The following is an 18,244-nucleotide window of genomic DNA, read 5'->3' on the forward strand; positions in this document are numbered from 1 at the left end:
GAACCCTTTCTGTCCAGAATTTGTCAAAACAAAGATATCCAGGGGTTTAATGTTAAAGATAAAAAATTAAATTGGCAGCTTACTCTGATGATATATTACTATGTATATCTAATCCACAATTCTCTCTTCCTGCTTTATTAAATGAGGTGGAGCTATTTGCTTCTGTCTCTGGCTGTAAACTAAATGAAGATAAATGCAAAATATTACCTTTGACTAGATATACATTCAAAGTAGATTTTGCTATTTCAAATTTTATTTGGAATGCCAGACATAAAGAATATCTGGGATTACTTTTTGCCCCTTCAATTCCAACACTTTCTTAATGCATGGAAAATTGTACACGGAGAATCTCCACATTAACTTCCAAATGGCATCCCTTATATTTGTCAGGGTGGGGCCGTCTTGATATCATTAAAATGATGCTCTCTCTCATAATATTGTACACAATTTCTGATATTCCAGTTCCTATCCCCTCAAAAGTTTTTACGAAAATTAACACCATATTGACATCATTTATATGGATCACTAAAAAACATTGTATGTCATCATTAAGACTCACAAAACCAAAGTTAGAAGGTGAGGTTATTTTCCCCATTTCCCCAATTATCATAACTCTTTCCTACTTCGTCAATCCTCGAGATGGCTTTCTGAACCTCAATTGGATTGTCCTTTGTGGGTGGAACTAGAAAGATCATATCCTTCTCCTTTCTCTTTTAAAGAATATCTTTCTTTTACCCCCAGACCTCCACTTCTATTTTTAAATATACATGTAAGCTTCTGGAATCTAATCCAAAGTTACTTCCTACAGTTTCTAATTATTTTCTTAGCTCCACACTATGGCATAACAATTTTATACTGCTCCATGGCAAGCCTTTTATTGCAAGTCATGGAGACACAAAGGTTTAATTATGTCAGGCTAGCCAACATTTTGATTTTCCACCTTTCTTATCAATCTAATACACCCTCCTAAAAGAAGCCCTCTCTGCTGCTTACACTCACGTTTTATCTTTCAGCCATCCCACCGCTCATTCAGTCAATAGGTTACATGCTTTATTATACTCATGTCCAAGAGCATCTACTATTTATACTTACCTTCGAAATCTACATATCGATAGAGAGAATACCAAAGTAGAATTATCTTGGGAGGGAGATTTAGAGGTGGATTGGTCAATTTCCTTTTGGAACAAAATATGATCTAAAATTAGGAAATTATTCAGGGCAGCAAACACTACACAAACATTATTTTTTATCTACAATAGGCTATTACTACATCCAGTCACTTTGTATAAGATGCATCCTAACGTCCCCAATACCTGTTGGACATATTCATCCTCTTCTGTTGATTTGAAGCATCTGCTCTTCACATGGCCACATGTGCACACTTTCTGGGAAACCGTCTGGTCTCAAATTAACTTGTTTTTTGGTTCTAAAATCCCTTTTTCTGTTGTTCACCTATTTGTGGGAAGTCTATCACCTGTTTGGGACAATTATATTTTTAATATCAAGATTGTAGATTTGTTGATAGCAATTGCCTTTCAACAGATCACCAAAAACTGGAAGGATTTTACCAAGCTATCCTTTCAGGCCTAGTGGTATGCTGTATGTTATAACCATAGACTGGATACGGCTCTTGTTCACCCTATTCATTTAGCTACAGAACGCTTAAATTCATGGTCACCTGTCACAAGACATATTGAGACTGGTGCTTGACAATCTTTGCTAGACAATCTTTCTCTAAAACCCTCTTGCAGCAAGAAGTTGCACAACCTCTGCGACATTCCTTAACTTATATATACTTATATATACTAAATATACTATTTTACACCTATTCATGTAATTTTTGTTTATTTCCAAACAAGATTACAATAATTTATGAACGATATTATTATTTTTTTTTGTTTATTCAGGAATTCCATTCCAGTCATGTATACTTGATATTTCCACTTAAACAAGGTTTTATCTAATGTTTAATTATTCTCTCATATGATTATATGCTAACTATTGCATTATTGTATATTTTCAATAAACCTTTTTTTAACTAAAAAAGAAATAGATGACTATCATGGAATTGTAAGGAAATTACAATCTAGGTTTGATGTACAACCAAGCTTAGTAGTGTTAAGACACAATGGGGCAGATTTACAAGCCCCTTGCACCACTTTTCCCATGTTAAAAATGGAGCAAAAGTGGTGCAAGGGCCTTGTAAATAAGCCCCAATAGGAGGGTTACTTACTTATAGTGTTAAGAAGGTTAGTTTCTGAATGCCAATTTGAGAACTTTTAAGATCGGTTGGTCAGAAACCAATTTATCAGTCACTGCAGTGATAAATCCATCAGATAAAATGGGTTTTCTGTGGGTAATCCATCATTAGAGGTAACAATAAAAACTGCTAAGACTATAGAAACTTCTCAGTTATCAGCTAAGGAGTTAGACTGCAAGAGTTGTAATGTTGTTGCTGTTGTAAAAATCAATTTGGGAAAAAGTTCAAAAGACAAGAAGACTATAGACAAACCTAAATCTTTCTTTTCTCAAAACAATGTTTGTTTCCGTTATGGATAGCGGATGCACACCAAAGGTGGAAAACAATGTCCTGCAAAGAACGTAACATGCATACTATGTAATAAACAGGATCTTTTTGCCAAAGTGTGTCAGGGATACAAACCAAGTTTACTACCAAGTGTCAGGTGTGTCACTGATGACATTCCAGACGAAGAAGTTGAAAGTATTGAACGAGATTTAAGAGATGTTCTTGTGGTGAAATGTGATGTATTGAAGGTGAGAGATCCCAATTCGTGTCCATCCAAATGTGGATGTGAAAGTTGGTAACACAATTTTGGATTAGTTGGTGGACTTTGGGGCTCGGATTACCATGATAATGTAGGATTTATATGATTATAGACATGGCCAATAAGACCACTTTTACCTCCAGATTGCCCAGCTGTGTTTTATGAGGGATGCAGAATTAACTTAAGCAGGTATGTCATAGACATTTTGGAATTTAAGGGTCGGAGGATTGCTGGTAAATTTTATGTTGCATACAAGGGGTTAAACATCTTAGGGTGGTTCCACCAGGGATTGTTTGACATAGTCCTCAGGCCCAAAGAAAAAGGAGCAGGTACTAACAGTGAGAGATAATGAAGAGATAATAAACAAATATCCTCATATATTTTCTGGGGAATTGGGTAAAATCAAACATTTAAGCACAGGATTAATATTACTTCGTCCATCACCCTTCTTCTTTCTAAATAGTACAAGTCAGCATTACATGACGTAGTTTCCGCTGTGATGTTCCCATATGGAATATATTGTCTCTTTTTTTATATGCCCCAATCCAATTACCTGTATTGGCTTTCAGTTTACCTATCCCATAAACTTCGTACCATAAAATAGCTGAGCAAGTACACATCACTGTGATTCATGTGATTCTGTGTGCACATATACAAAAATGGGGGAATGAGAGGGACAAAGAAAGATACTGCATCCCAGCCTAACTTATATACCACTAAGGTATCTTCAGACCCATAATGAGTTAACCTGAAATTGAGTCTTAGTAGCATAACTGCGGGGGACCGCGTGCGATAACCTAGACCTAGGTCCAGGCCAGCACTCTCCCCGGCAGCTCCGCTTTCAGCGCCGCCTCTAGAGCCCTCTTTCCGTCTCCAGTGTTCGCGCCGGCAGCCCCCTGCTCATTTGCTGCTCCGGTATATTTTTCAAGTGCCCACTTGGTCTCCTAAGCGTTTTCTGAGTCAGTGTAAAATTGTAGAGTGTATTTATTGCATTGTTTTTGTTTATTTTATTTCATTATCCTTTAAGTTTAAGCCTTTTTCCCACCGCTGCTGCCCCTGCGGCCCTTCCCCTGACACAGCCACCACTCCTGCCTCCCTACCTCCAGTCCCTTCCCCCTCCCCGACTAAATGGTGGCCGCACAACGGACACACGCAGTGAGCGCCCCAGGGCAAGTCCGTCTGCGCCCGTCCGTGACCCGACCGTGTTCACCCCCGGAAACCATTCATCTACGGAACCTCACCGATACAACACCTCTGCCCTCCATGCACTCAACCCTGAAAGACAAGACGACTGCCTAAGAGCCGCACCCAACACCACCCATGGACAGTTCTCTTGCAGACATTGCCGACGTTCCTTCACCATCAACAGCACACCCACGACTGCCAGAGACCCCTTGGACGCCTGCACTACCGAAGCCCTACAATGCATACTCCTCACTGTACGTTCCCTACACAGGCACGCCGTAGAGATCTGGGACCTGCTCGACACCCTCTCTCCCGACGTCCCCTTCTTCACCAAAACCTGGACAAACACCACCTCTGGCCCTGACATCACCACCGCCATCCCCGATGGATACACGAACCAGAGAAGGGACCGCCCGCATCGCCCCGGTGGAGGACTCGCCATCGCACACAACACCTCCCTTCGACTCTCCATCTCCAACACGAACGACCCCCACTCCAACACAGAACACCTCCACTTCCAGATCCAGACCAACCCCAGGACGACACTATGTGGCACCCTCGCCTACAAACCCCCGGACCTCGCACCCAGTCCGCAAACACCATTACCAACCTCGTCGCACCCCACGCCATCACCTCTTTGGACTACATCCTTCTTGGAGACCTCAACTTCCAGCTCGACAACCGCATCGACACTGACTCCATCACCCTCCTCAACAACCTCTCCAACCTTGGACTGAAGCAGCTCATCACTACCCCCAACCACAGAGCAGGACACACCCTTGACCCCATCCTCGCAGGAGGGTCAAACATCCACTTCAGCCACACCTCGCAGCCCCTCTGGACAGACCACCACTGTGTACATTTCACCTTCAACACAACCACCAGACCCAAACCCGCCCCGCGACCGCCACGAAGAAACTGGAGTAAGATCACAGCAGAGCACCTAAACACCACCCTCCACCTAGACTCTCCGTGCGCCAAGACTGACGCCAACTCCGTAGTCAAGGAATTTCACCGCTGGATCTCCAGATGAGCCAAGCTCGCACGCCTCCGCCACCCAGGCAAACAATGCCTCCTGAAAGCCGCCTGGTTTACCACCTAACTCCAAGAAACCAGGCGATTCTGCAGATGCCTCGAGAAAGCCTGGCGAAACCAGAAACCCATGGAAGACTTTAACATCTACCGCAATGCCCTGAAAGAATACTACCAGCGTATAAGAGACACCAAGCGGATATTCATCAAGAACAAAGTCCTCACCAACGCAACCAACACCAAAGAACTCTTCAACATCATACAGTAATTCACCAAAACCCCCTGCGAAGCCACGGACATCACACCATCCCAGGAACTCTGCAACTTCCATCTGAAAATCAAGGCCCTCTGCGACAACTTCAGCGAACAGACCCTGACACCAGCCCCCCCACCAACATAGAGCCTACCATCACTACCTGGAATCCCACCACCATCAATCACACCATGGCGACCATGAGAAACACCGACTCAGGAGCCCTCATGGATCCCTGCCCTCCGCACATCTACCACAGAGCCGCCGCCGCCACCGTCGCACCCAAACTAGTACGTACCATCAACGCCTCCTTCTAATCTGGCATCTTCCAAGATGACTAGAAGCGGGCGGAAGTGAAACCCCTCCTCAAGAAGCCCACGGCCGACCCATCAGACCTGAAGAACTACCGGCCCATCTCTCTCCTCCCCTTCGCAGCCAAAGTCACTGAAAGACTCTTAAACACCCAGCTGACCACCTTCATTGAAGAGAACTCCATCTTAGACGCCTCCCAGTCCGGGTTCCACAGCAATCATAGCACCGAGACCTCCCTCCTCGCCGCCACCGACGACATCTGCATGCTACTCGACCGGGGACACACTGCGGCCCTCTTCCTACTAGACCTCTCCGCAGCTTTTGACACCGTCTCACACCGCACTCTCGCTGCCAGACTCCGCAACGCTGGGATACGAAAAACCGCCCTCACCTGGACCCGCTCCTATCTCTCCGGCAGAACCCAAAGGATCAGATTCACCCCTTTCTTCTCCGAACCCACAGAGATCACCTGCGGAGTACCCCAAGGATCATCACTAAGCCCCACGTTCTTCAACATCTGCATGGCCCCCCTCACCGCCATTGTCAGACAGCATAGGCTCAGCATAGTATCTTACACAGACGACACCCAGCTCATCCTTTCTCTCACAAAGAACTCCGACGACCCCAGACTTCGTTTCCAGGAAGGAATGAAGGACGTCGCCGACTGGATGAAAAACAGCTGCCTAAAGGTCAAATCAGAGAAGACTGAGGTCCTCCTCCTCGGACCCTCCACCTCCGCCTGGGACAACAGCTGGTGGCCCTCCACCCTCGGGAGCCCGCCCACTCCGACAAACCATGCACGAACCTCTGCATCATCCTAGATTCTTCCCTCACCATAACCCGCCAGATCAACTCCATCGCCTCTGCCAGTTTCAACTGCCTTCGGATCCTCCACAAGACCTTCAAAAGGCCCCGAATGCAGAAAACCCATCACCCAGGCACTCATAACCAGCAGACTGGACAACGGCAACGCCCTCTATGCCAGAATCAACAAAACTCTCCTACACAAGCTCCAAACCATCCAGAACACCACAGCCAGACTCGTCCTTGGAACCCCACTGCACAAACACATGACCCAACACCTACAAGATTTCTACTGGCTCCCGGTAGAGAAGAGAGTGTCCTTCAAACTGCTCAGCCATGCCTACAAATCCCTCCACAACATAGGACCCAAGTACCTCAACGAGAGAGTCTCCTTCCACATACCTAGACGAACCTCCGCTCCGCCGACCTTACCCTTGCACAGACCCCGCATCCGCAGAACCAGAACAGAGGAAGAGCTTTCTCCTACGTGGCACCAAAGCTTGGAGCGAGCTACCAGTCAACTTCAGATGCTCACCCACCCTACACACCTTCAGGAAGAACCTCAAGACCTGGCTCTTCGCCTGAACCGGAGCCGCACTCACCCCCCCACCCCTCCAGAGCCTTGAGACCCTCACGGGTGAGTAGTGCGCTTTATGAACCCCTTATTGATTGAACATACACTTCTGTTTTGACCCTCATTCACTCTATTAGAGGTATACTTCATCATTGGGTCTCCTCCTGGTACCCTAAAAACCGGGACAGACTAGACTTCAGTGAAGCGAGCACTATGATATTTCTTTTTTGGGGTGATTGAGAGAATAAAAGTAGGAAGGTGCTTTCCTGTTACTTTTATTACCCATGCCCCTTTTATAGTTAATAAAGAGAAAGTCATGGATGCGTTTTCATATGATTTCCCTAGATTTATTGGTATCAACATCTTTCAGCCGTCTGCTTAGGGCCGCTAACAGGCCACGGCTTTCTTCAGGACTTATGGATAACCCCTATTGCTAGGTTATTATTTGCCTCGTCCCTACCAGCCCAGTGTAAGGATAGGATATAAGAAAGTGATAACATGCAGGTTTATTTAGCCGGAACACAATAAGCACCTGCTACAGCCCTAAGACTATGAATCATACCTTTCCTAGGAGATAATATTCCCCTGTAGTTAACAGTTGTCAAGAGAAGGGGAGAGTACTTGGGTTGCCAGCGACATGGTATCCTTGATAACTGTTTGACTGAATGAAGAAGACAAGACATCCAGTGAAGTGACACAACTGAAACTTTAGCCATTTTTCATTCTTACTTTTTATCACTTTATCGTTCTCAAGACATCAACTCTGATAATCAAGATCCATATTTGAATTGGTTTCCCTACCCATGAGTAAGCAAATTGTATTTGGCCTGCTTAAGATACAAATAATGACAGAGGAAGTCAGAATAGCTGTAAAGTCTGCCAAGTGTTAAGGTCTCAGCCCCCGATGACTACTCAGTTTCATTTTATAAGGCTTACAGTGGCTTGTTGATTGAGCCTGTTACCAAAGTATACAATAATTTTTAACTGGTTTGGTAGTGTTCCATGTTAGAGTCAACTACTGTACTCATTCTTAAACCATCCTATGTCTCATACAGGACAATAATTGAACAGCACAGTACAAATATTTATTGCTATCCTTGTTTGGGCCTTTATTCCATATGGACCCCTTTCATTTCCATCTGCCAGTAGGTCCTTTCTCAGAGATCACTATACTATTGACAATATGAGGCTAGCTGGAAATGTGATTGACGCAGCCAAATGGGAAAGACCATGTATGGTACACATATGGTACCTCTTTTGCTAGACACAGAGATAACTTCTAACGCGGTTGACTGGAGTTATCTATCAAATGCTCTGGCCAGTTGACTGGAGTTATCTATCAAATGCTCTGGCCAGAATCGTGACGGACCGCCCCCACGAGTCTGGTGGTCCGTGGACCGCCAGACTCGTAATCAGCCCCTTAGCGTTCAACCCCTGTCTTAATTTGGTATAGGTTGGAGAGGGACTAGTAAATGACACCCTTTTGGTGTCAAACACTTTCCCCTAATTGGTTTAGATTGGAGCGGGAATAGAAAATGTCAGCCCTTTTTGTCTCCAACACCTTCTTCGAGTTGGTATAGATTGAAGTGAGAATAGTAAATGTTACCCTTGTAGTAACCAACACCTTCCCCTAATTGGTATAGATTAAAGTGGAAATAGTAAATGAGTCCCTTTTAGTGTGCAACACTTTCCCCAAATTGGTTTTGATTGGAATGGGAATAGTAAATGTCACCCCTTTAGTTTCCAACACTGTCCCCAAATTGGTTTAGATTGGAGTGGAAATAGTATTTTACACCCCTTTAGTGTCCAATACCTTCTTCAAATTGGTATAGATTGGAGTGGAAATAGCATTTTACACCACCTTTAGTGTCCAACCCTTCTTCAAATTGTTATAGATTGGAGTGGAAATAGTAAATGTTACCCTTTTAGTGTCCAACACCTTCCTCAAATTGCTATGGGCTGGAGTGGGAATAGTAAATGACACCTTTTTAGTATCCCACACTTTCTCCAAATTGGTTTAGATTGGAGTGGGAATAGTAAATGCCACCCGTTAGTGTCCAACACTGTCCCCAGATTGGTTTAGATTGGAGTGGGAATAGAAAATATCACCTCTTTAGTGTTCAACGCTTTCTTAAAAATGGTTTATGTTGGAGTGTGATTATTTAAGTTTTTCATTTTAGTCAGAAAATCTGTTTAAATTGTACTTGTATGTAGTAGAAATAGTACTAATTCATTAGTATTGTTGGTGTTTAGAAATATAATTAAAAAATAGTTGTATGTTTGTAAGCAATCATATTAATTACACTTCTATAGAATAAAAACATGTAACACATTTTTATAGTTGAATAAATAAAACATTTTGAATTATTTGTATTATTAAATAAAAATGTAAAATCAAATTAAATACTATTGTATGTTGCACATTTTCCACTTTTACTCTTTAATCATAATTCTTACATTGTTTTACATACATATTTTCAACATTATTTGAACATACGTTTTTTCAGTATTTAATTGTATATATTTTATACTAATATTTAATGTATACTTTACACTTTTTTACAGCATATTCTGATATGTTTTAGATGTTTAACTAATTGTCTACATTGTTATATATATTTTTTCAAAATTTTAATTCCCCCCCCCCATTCATATCTATAGGAACATAGTCACTTTTTTTATTTCAATTAGCGGACATTTTGTTTTACTGCTACCTTCTATTTTGTAATCAATTTGTGTTCTTTTTAGTCTATTTTCCCAAAACCAGTTCATAGTAAGGTGTTGCTGTTCTTCGGAATAGGTAAGTCCTTTTTTAAGGATTTGTTTAGGGGTTGTGAGGGTTGAGCGGCTTTAGGGGAAAAGTCAAGAAGTTAGTTATAGTTCCAATGTATTGTTTGTTATGTTATGTTAAATTGTGCTAAGTTATTTATATTTTGATGATTAAGTGTGGCATATATATATTTTTGGGAATGTAATGTGCTTTGCAGGTGGGTATTCTTCTTTTCTTTACAGGTTTTTGTCTACGAACATGTCCTGTGGGCATTGGGAGTTTTTGTTTTAAAAAAAAAAAAAGAAATACATTTTGGTTTATATTAAACCGATGCTTTTTACTTGGATACTTTTTTTCAGGTTATCTGGAGCGCTTCAAATTTATTTAACACATTTTATGGTCACTAAATACTTTGCTTTGTTTTGAGGGATATTTATTGGATTTGTTTTATTTTTTGCATTTTTTGGGGCTTTTTTGATAATATTTTTCCAGTTTTTGGCGAATTACTATTTCTTACTATGTGGGTACAGAGGAAGATCTACAGCTATACGACAGTAAGTCGTACTTATTTTCTTTCTTTTAGGTGGGAAATGTTAAATTTTATTATTTGCATAAATATTATGTGATTGTTATATGGGATTTTGTGGTTTATGTGTTGCAATTTTTTTAAGTGATGGATTGTGCTTGTTAGGTCTCGGCCTGATCCAGCGCATGCGCTGGTCTGGCCGAGACATTTAGTAGCTGCTTTTAAAAGTGCTACTTTCCCGGCGACCAGCTTGCTAGAACGTGCACAAGAGCAAGCGCGCATGCGCGTAATAGCAAGCTGGTGGCCGGCAAGGTAGCACTTGCGCGTCAGCACTCATTTTTTTTTGTTTTTTGTATTTGCGATCGCGCTAGGCGCATTAGCCACGCGCGCACACAACTCCTGCTTCCCTCGTTATAAAAGTGCTGTCTCAACTCATAGGGCCTTAGATCTCTGCAGAAGGAACTTTAACCTCCACATCTATCGTACTGGGACTGTAAACTGTATACTCGATCTCTGCAGCAGGAACCTTAATCCAGTGGCGTGTATTACTAGAATACGAATGTGCAGGGTATGCATTCATATTCTCACCGTCTGCCTTCTCTATACAACCATCTCCGGCCCCTCACCTACTCCCCTCACTACCCTGTCACTCTTCCCCTCAGTTACGCCAAGTCCTCTGCCCTCATCCTGTTTGAAGAAGGCATCGGGTTCAAGGACATGTCCTCACCAGTGCGAGTCTGAACACATCCTGAGGAACTTTGACATCAAAGACTCAAAAGTGAGTGTGTAGCTCTTGAACTGCTTCTGTGAGCTGGAGAAGAAATCCTATGCCCAGAGCTTGCCGATACATATGATGCCGAAGCAGGCGCAATCATCTGCTGAGTTATCCTTTACTTTCCCCATGTCGAGCCCTAACATCCTTTCAGAGGGGTGAGTTGTTGGGTCAGCAGCTCCCTTGAAAGGGGGCGCAAGAGCCTGCAGGCACATATGATCTCTGCCACAGCAGGCTCGTTAACCCGCCGAGTTATCGTTAATTCACCATGTTTCGAGTCCTAGCATTCTTCCAGGGGTGTGGGATGCAGTTCCTGTGAATGGGCAAATCTGTGGAGGCACGCGGACAATTCGGGCACGTGCCTGTCCAGTCAGCAGTCCCTTGGGTAGAGCTCATCAGTGGCAGGTGAATGCAGAATATGAGCAGGGCATGTGAGGAAATCCCAACGCAGAGCTGGCAGACAGAGCTCCGCCAATGCTCCTCAGTCCTGCCTGCAGCGGCACCGCAGCGAATGTAGGACTAAACCGCAAGCCGCAGCATCACCCTAATGTAACACAGACTCATACACTGCTATAACTGTGCACCTCAGTGGTAACAAGCAGCAGCATCCGCCCTCCCCCAAATGCAACACAGAAACTCACACACAGCTCCATCGGCGCAACTAAGTCCTGGCAAGCAACAGCATCCCCTCCTAATGTATCACTGACACTCACGCATCGCTCTACCAGTGCACCTCAATCCTGGCAAGGAGCAGCACCCACTGCTAAGGTTACAATGAAATTCACACACCGCTCCATCAGCGCACCACAGCCTCGGCTGCTAAAACAGCAGTGAACCCCACACAGCTCCACCAGTAGACCTCAATCCTGACTGCTAATGCAGCAGAGAACTCCCCGCACAGCTCCACCAGTGCACCTCAGTCCTGGCAAGGAGCAGCACCCCTGCTAAGGTTTCAATGAAACTCACACACCGCTCTACCAGCGCACCAGTCTTAGCTGCTAAAACAGCAGTGGACCCCCACACAGCTCCACTAGTGCACCTCAGTCCTGACTGCTAATGCCACATAAAACTCCCCACACAGCTCCATCAGTGCACTTCAGTCCTGGCTGCTAATGCAGCAGACAACTTCCCACACAGCTCCACCAGTGCACCTCAGTCCTGGCTAGGAGCAGCACCCCTTGCTAAGGTAACAATGAAACTCACACACCGCTCCACCAGCGCACCACAGTATCGACTGTTAATACAGCAGTGAAACACCCCCCCAAACACACAGAGCTCAACCAATACACCGCAGTCCTGGCAAGGAGTAGCACACCTGCTAAGGCAACACTGAAAGTCAAACACTGCTCCACCCACGCACCTCAGTCCTGACAAGCAGCAGCATCCTCCTAAAGCAAAACAAACTCACAATACGATTCCACATAATTGCACTCCATGATACATAATCCCATTCCACATAATTTATGTACACTCAATGCCACATGATTACTACCTACATACTTCCACTGCACACCATGCAGCATAATTCCTCTACACATAGCTCCACTCAGCACCACGCAGTTCCATGCCATGCATGTGAACTCACGTGCAGACGTCCTGTTGTATTTAGTGCATTCTGGAGCCAGCGCTAAAACCTTTACAGGCTTTAACATCAGCATTTTCTTATGTTACTGAATGCGTGCGGGGAGATATATTAACATCAGCATATTATCACATTAGCCTATTTTCACATCTGCATACCTATTTATTGGTGTATATTCACATCACCATATCTTCACATTAGTGTATATTAGTGCCTACACATCCTTATATATATTCTGTACCGCTCTCCCCATCTATCCACCATGCCACATAATTCTACTACACAAATCCATTCCACACCACACACAGTTCCGCAACGAATAATTCCAATACAACCCACATAATTCCACACCTTAATATTGGTGTATATTCACATCACCATATCTTCACATTAGTGTATATTAGTGCCTACACATCCTTATATATATTCTGTACCGCTCTCCCCATCTATCCACCATGCCACATAATTCTACTACACAAATCCATTCCACACCACACACAGTTCCGCAACGAATAATTCCAATACAACTCACATAATTCCACACCTTAATATTGGTGTATATTCACATCACCATATCTTCACATTAGTGTATATTAGTGCCTACACATCCTTATATATATTCTGTACCGCTCTCCTCATCTATCCACCATGCCACATAATTCTACTACACAAATCCATTCCACACCACACACAGTTCCGCAACGAATAATTCCAATACAAGCCACATAATTCCACCACATACAGCCACTCCAAACCAAAACACATGGGTAAAGGACTTGTAATTGAAAACGGAGACCTATTGGCATTGCCAATGCTTGTTTAGGTTGAGCCTTGTGCAGCGTGCAGGCGCTGCTCTGTGAGGCATTCTGTATCTGGTATGTGTGGTGGAAGAAACTCCCCTCTTTTCTATTGGCTTCTGTTAGTGCCCATATTGAATGCCTGCTTTTGCTTGGTGGATAGGGTAAATTAGCCCCGCCTTTAGGCATTTTGGACCCCCCCAGGCGACTGCCCCTTTTACTGTGGCATTATTCTGTTTTCAATATATGTTGGATCCTGCACACTCCTTTTTTTTCTATGTCCGCTCATCAGCATGCCTTCATGAATACCGCATTTTATGTTATGGACATATCGCTTCCATCGCTGCCTGTTTGTGGCTTCCCTCCTCACGCTCAGAGCCCTCCCCCACCCACTAAGCACACACACAGCTGCGGGTTTCTCACGGCAAAGCGACCTCGCACTGCAAACCTCCCCTCCCCCCAGCGTACCCTACTTCTTTAATTTAATGTAATCCGTTCCCCTACTTGTTTATTTTATAAATATGTCCTAGGATGGCAGAAATAGCCAAGTCCTAGAGATAAGGGTCTGCCGATCGGGGACCGGCATGGAGGGCAGAGGAGGAAAAGGACTCTGTATTTCCCTTCTTGCCCAGAGAAGACAAGTACAGTCAATGTTCACTTCTCCTGCTCTGCCGCTGCCTCCATCTCTGTTGTTCTTCCTCTTAGTCCCTCTCTTTCTGTCTGTCTCGCTCCTCCTCACTTGCTGAAAACCGTGACTTTAGGAAATGGCTCTTACTCGCTCTTCATCTCCTTTCCTTTATTTGTTCTCCTGTGAAAAGGATCCAAAAAAGAAAAATACTTTGGCTGGAAATGTCTTTTTCTGACATTTTTCTATTCAACATTGCAGGGTCTGGGACTGGGAGGAAAAAAGTTTCAAAATACGAAAAATAAATTAATTAAATAAAGCAAGATAGAGTGGCTGCAAAGTGGCCAGATTGATTTTAGTCACAACCACGCACATTAGCGCCACTTTACAAAGTTTGCCAGTGAATCGCTATTTTATTTTTCTCTTTTTTAATAATTAATACATAATATAATCTTATTTATAAATAAGGTATCCAAAATGCTTATATCACTCTTTTATTATAACCCTGCAACATGCTGCACACAAGCCACACACTACTCTACAACATAGCTCAGGCACATTAACAAAGCCAATAGCTCTTGCTAAACACTTATAAGGTCCCAAAGGCGAGACCTATTGGCTATGCCAATGCTTGTTTTTTAGTTGGTGACAGCTACATAAAAAAAAAATATATATATATAATTTTATTTTCCCTCTCTTCATTAACATTGGACTTTTATTTAATTTTTAGACAGATGTAATAAAATGTTATATTTATTTTAAAAATGATTTGTCATCTTGGTTTAGATTTTGTGCTAGTTTTTAGGAACTTTGGTAGGTTACACATTTTTTTATAATGTGCCTTTGGCTACCGTTTCTAAGTAATATACTCATTTAATATTTATGAAGAGTTTGACTAAATTGTAGCATGTCGTACATTATTTTTGTTTATTTGCTAAGTTTAGGGGCAATATGGCAAACATATTGCTCCATTTATAGTTGTTGGTATTTTTTTTTTGTTGCAATCCTTCTATAATTGTATAGAGTGTAGGTGGGGTTCTGCCTAGTGTGTATTGGAAGGCATTGTGCCATCCTCCCACTGTGGTATTTTGGCTTCCTGTGCCAAGGGTCTTTCATAGATATTCCACCATGCAATTTGAGTTGGTGACTGTGTACGGAGTGAGGCCAACCCAAGTGTCTTTGAAATAATCCATTAGGGACTTAGTTTGACTTTGCTTTGTTGGTAGAAAGGGCATTCTTTTAGTAAATTGTAGTGGTTAGCTACCTCAGTGACAGAGACATAAGCTATTGCTATCATTTTGTTTATTTCAAAGGCAAATTGACTGTTTGTAGAATATTCAACCCTAGTGCAGATTGTTGGAGGTATCTCCATATGCTTTGACTGAAATGATAACAGCCTTGTATAGCAGTGGGGGGGGGGGGACATTTTCTTAAATGGTTTGGACCATGGCTTGCTCAAAGTCTGTTATTTTTGGGATTGTAGTTATTTGTTTTGTGTTTAAAATGGTTTAAGAGGTCGTAGTAAGTGCTCCTTCTCTTTCAGGGGATACTCATTAATAGTCATAAGCACTGAATAATCTCCGCCCATGAGCGGGAACCCGGAACACATAATAAAATACATATATATGTGTAAATATGTAACAATAGGACATAATACTAAACAAATTATACACATATACATGTATAAACCAATAATATGCAGCCCGACATAACCCATAGGCTAATAAAGCCATCATTACATACTTTCTGCAGTATGAAAATAAACTATATAAACAATGCAATAAACAGGCATGAGCCTAAAAGGCATTCCATAACCAGCAAAACCTTTTATTTTCATCGAAGAATCTGTAATAAAAGGCAATTAGCCTAAGAAGCCTGCATACAGAAAAACTATCCCTGTCCAGAAAATCAGACTGACACCTCGCCTTTAAGGCCTCAGAGAATCTGAACACTTTGCCTTTAAGGCCTCCAGGGGAACTCTGTTCCCATCATGCCCCACAGGTGACAGTTAGGTCAGTTCTTTTTTCCGGCTTGTTCTGTGAGGAACCTGGAACTTGATCTTGGCTGAATTTGACTGTTTTCAGTCAGAATTTGTTTTTTTTCCTGTCTTTTTTGACAGTATTGGTTATTGGTGGTGTTTTTCTACCTTTTCTGACAACATTTAAAAAAAACTTTTAGTCAGTTATGCCACCTTTATTCTATAATTGTCCTTCCTGTGGGAAGATGTCTAAAACAGATCCTCATTCTGTTTGTGTGGTTTGTCTACCTTCCACACATGATGTGGAAAAATGTTATCATTGCCTCAAGCTTTCCAGTAGAACTTTGAGGGAAAGAGAAAAGATTCGGCTTTTGGGGCTTATGGAGAGAGAAGGACGTCGTGAAAAGGGGGCAAGGAGTGTGTTGTCATCTGGAAGGCCCTCTTCTCAGTCAAAACGTCGAAGATCTGCTTCTCCTGAAGGTAAAAGCAAGAAAAAACGACATCAGGAAGCATCGATGTCGAAGAAAGTGAGTGCGGCGTTGAAACCTAGATCGTCGTCGACGTCGAGACCAGAGTAACTACATCGACGTCGAAGACATCGCCGGTGAGGCATAAGTCAGCGTCGAAGCGGAGATCGAGGTCGCCGTCGAGAAGCTTGTCGATGTCGAGACATCTGGTGTCGGTTGCTGTGAGGACGATGTCGAGAGCAAGGCGTTTGACGTCGAGAGAGAGAGTGCGGTCGACGTCGAGAGGAAGAGTGAGGTCGACGTCGAGATAAATATTCAGATCAACGTTGAGAGATGAGAAAAGGAGACGATCCAGGTCGCCGTCGAGACATGGTTCGACGTCGAGGCATGCCTCGGGCTCGAGGCTTGAAAAAGTCCGGTCGGCGTCGAGAAAACGTTCGACGTCGAGGAAGTCGACGTCCAGGTCTCCGCCACCTGTATCACGGTCGGCGTCGAGGCATTCCAGATTAGCCTCTCGGACCTCTCATAGGTCTTTGTCGAGGTCTGAGTCGGCGTCAAGGGCATTGGATGACCCTCCAAGGTCTGCATCACACGACCTGCGGTCAAGGGCATCTGTGGACAGGCCTTAAGTGGTCAGAGCCTCTCCGCACCAAGATTCTTCAGTGGTGGCGCATTCTGACTCGACGTCGAGGAAGTCAACGTCAAGAGAAAGACAGTTGGTTCCTAGAGAGGTGCAGACTCCAGCTTCTGGATCTCTGCATTCTATTCGGAGTTCTTCCTCATCTGCTTCTTCCTCTTCAATGGGAATACAAATTGTGCAGGTTTCCCCGGAGGGCTCTCTGGTGCGTAAAATACCACCTGTGCACATGTCCCCAAGATGGCTAGAGAGCATCCGTCATTGGAAGATGCAACCAAGGCCTGATCAAAGACCACTTGCTGTGGAGGCTTCGAGACCACCGGCTGGTGGGTCTCCAAGGAGATCTAGATCTCCAGTGAGGAGGCGTTCACGCCCTAGGGAGCGCAGTAGGCATCGGTCTACTACCCCTGAGAGAAGGCATAGATCTCCTGCTTCTTCCTCTCCAACAAGGTCTTCTTACAGGGACTATTCGCCTACGATCTCATCAACGCCACCCTCTAGGGTTTCTCCTGTGGATGATTTAGGAACCTTCAATGAGGTATTGTGTCGTGGGGCTAGCAAATTCAACATTACGATGACAGTGCCTCTGGTGCAGTCGTCTGTCATATTTGAGACTTTACATCATAAGTCCTCTGCTAGGCCTCTTCTTCCATTGGTGCCCAGTTTGTTGGAGCTGGCAATGAAGACATTCTTGACGCCAGCGACATTGGGATTAGGGCCCTCAAGAATCGTGAAAAAATATAAGGCACCGGATCAAGATCCCCTTTTCCTGCGCACAGATCCACCACCAGATTCTCTCATAGTGGCGGCAGCCAGGAAGGCCCATTCGGCTACGTCTGTCTCATCTGCTCCACCGGAGAAAGACAGTAAAAATATGGACTCCTTGGGCCGAAGAATGTGTAACATAGCTGGTTCTGTCATGAGGGTAACCAGTGCTGCGGCTTTCCTGGGTTGCTATGATCGCCTGTTATAGTACTCTATGGCTAGGTTTGCGGAGAAGCTTCCTAAGGAAGTTCAGAAAGATTTCCTGGAGATTGTTGAAAAAGGTGGATTCGTGGCAAATCAAAGCATTAGTGCGGCTGCGGATTCGGCGGATCTTGCAGCGCACGGTTATGCCCACGGCATATTCTCCAGAAGGTCCGCT

The sequence above is a fragment of the Lissotriton helveticus genome, chromosome 2_2 (genome assembly GCF_964261635.1).
Source record: "Lissotriton helveticus chromosome 2_2, aLisHel1.1, whole genome shotgun sequence".
NCBI classification, from domain to species: domain Eukaryota; kingdom Metazoa; phylum Chordata; class Amphibia; order Caudata; family Salamandridae; genus Lissotriton; species Lissotriton helveticus.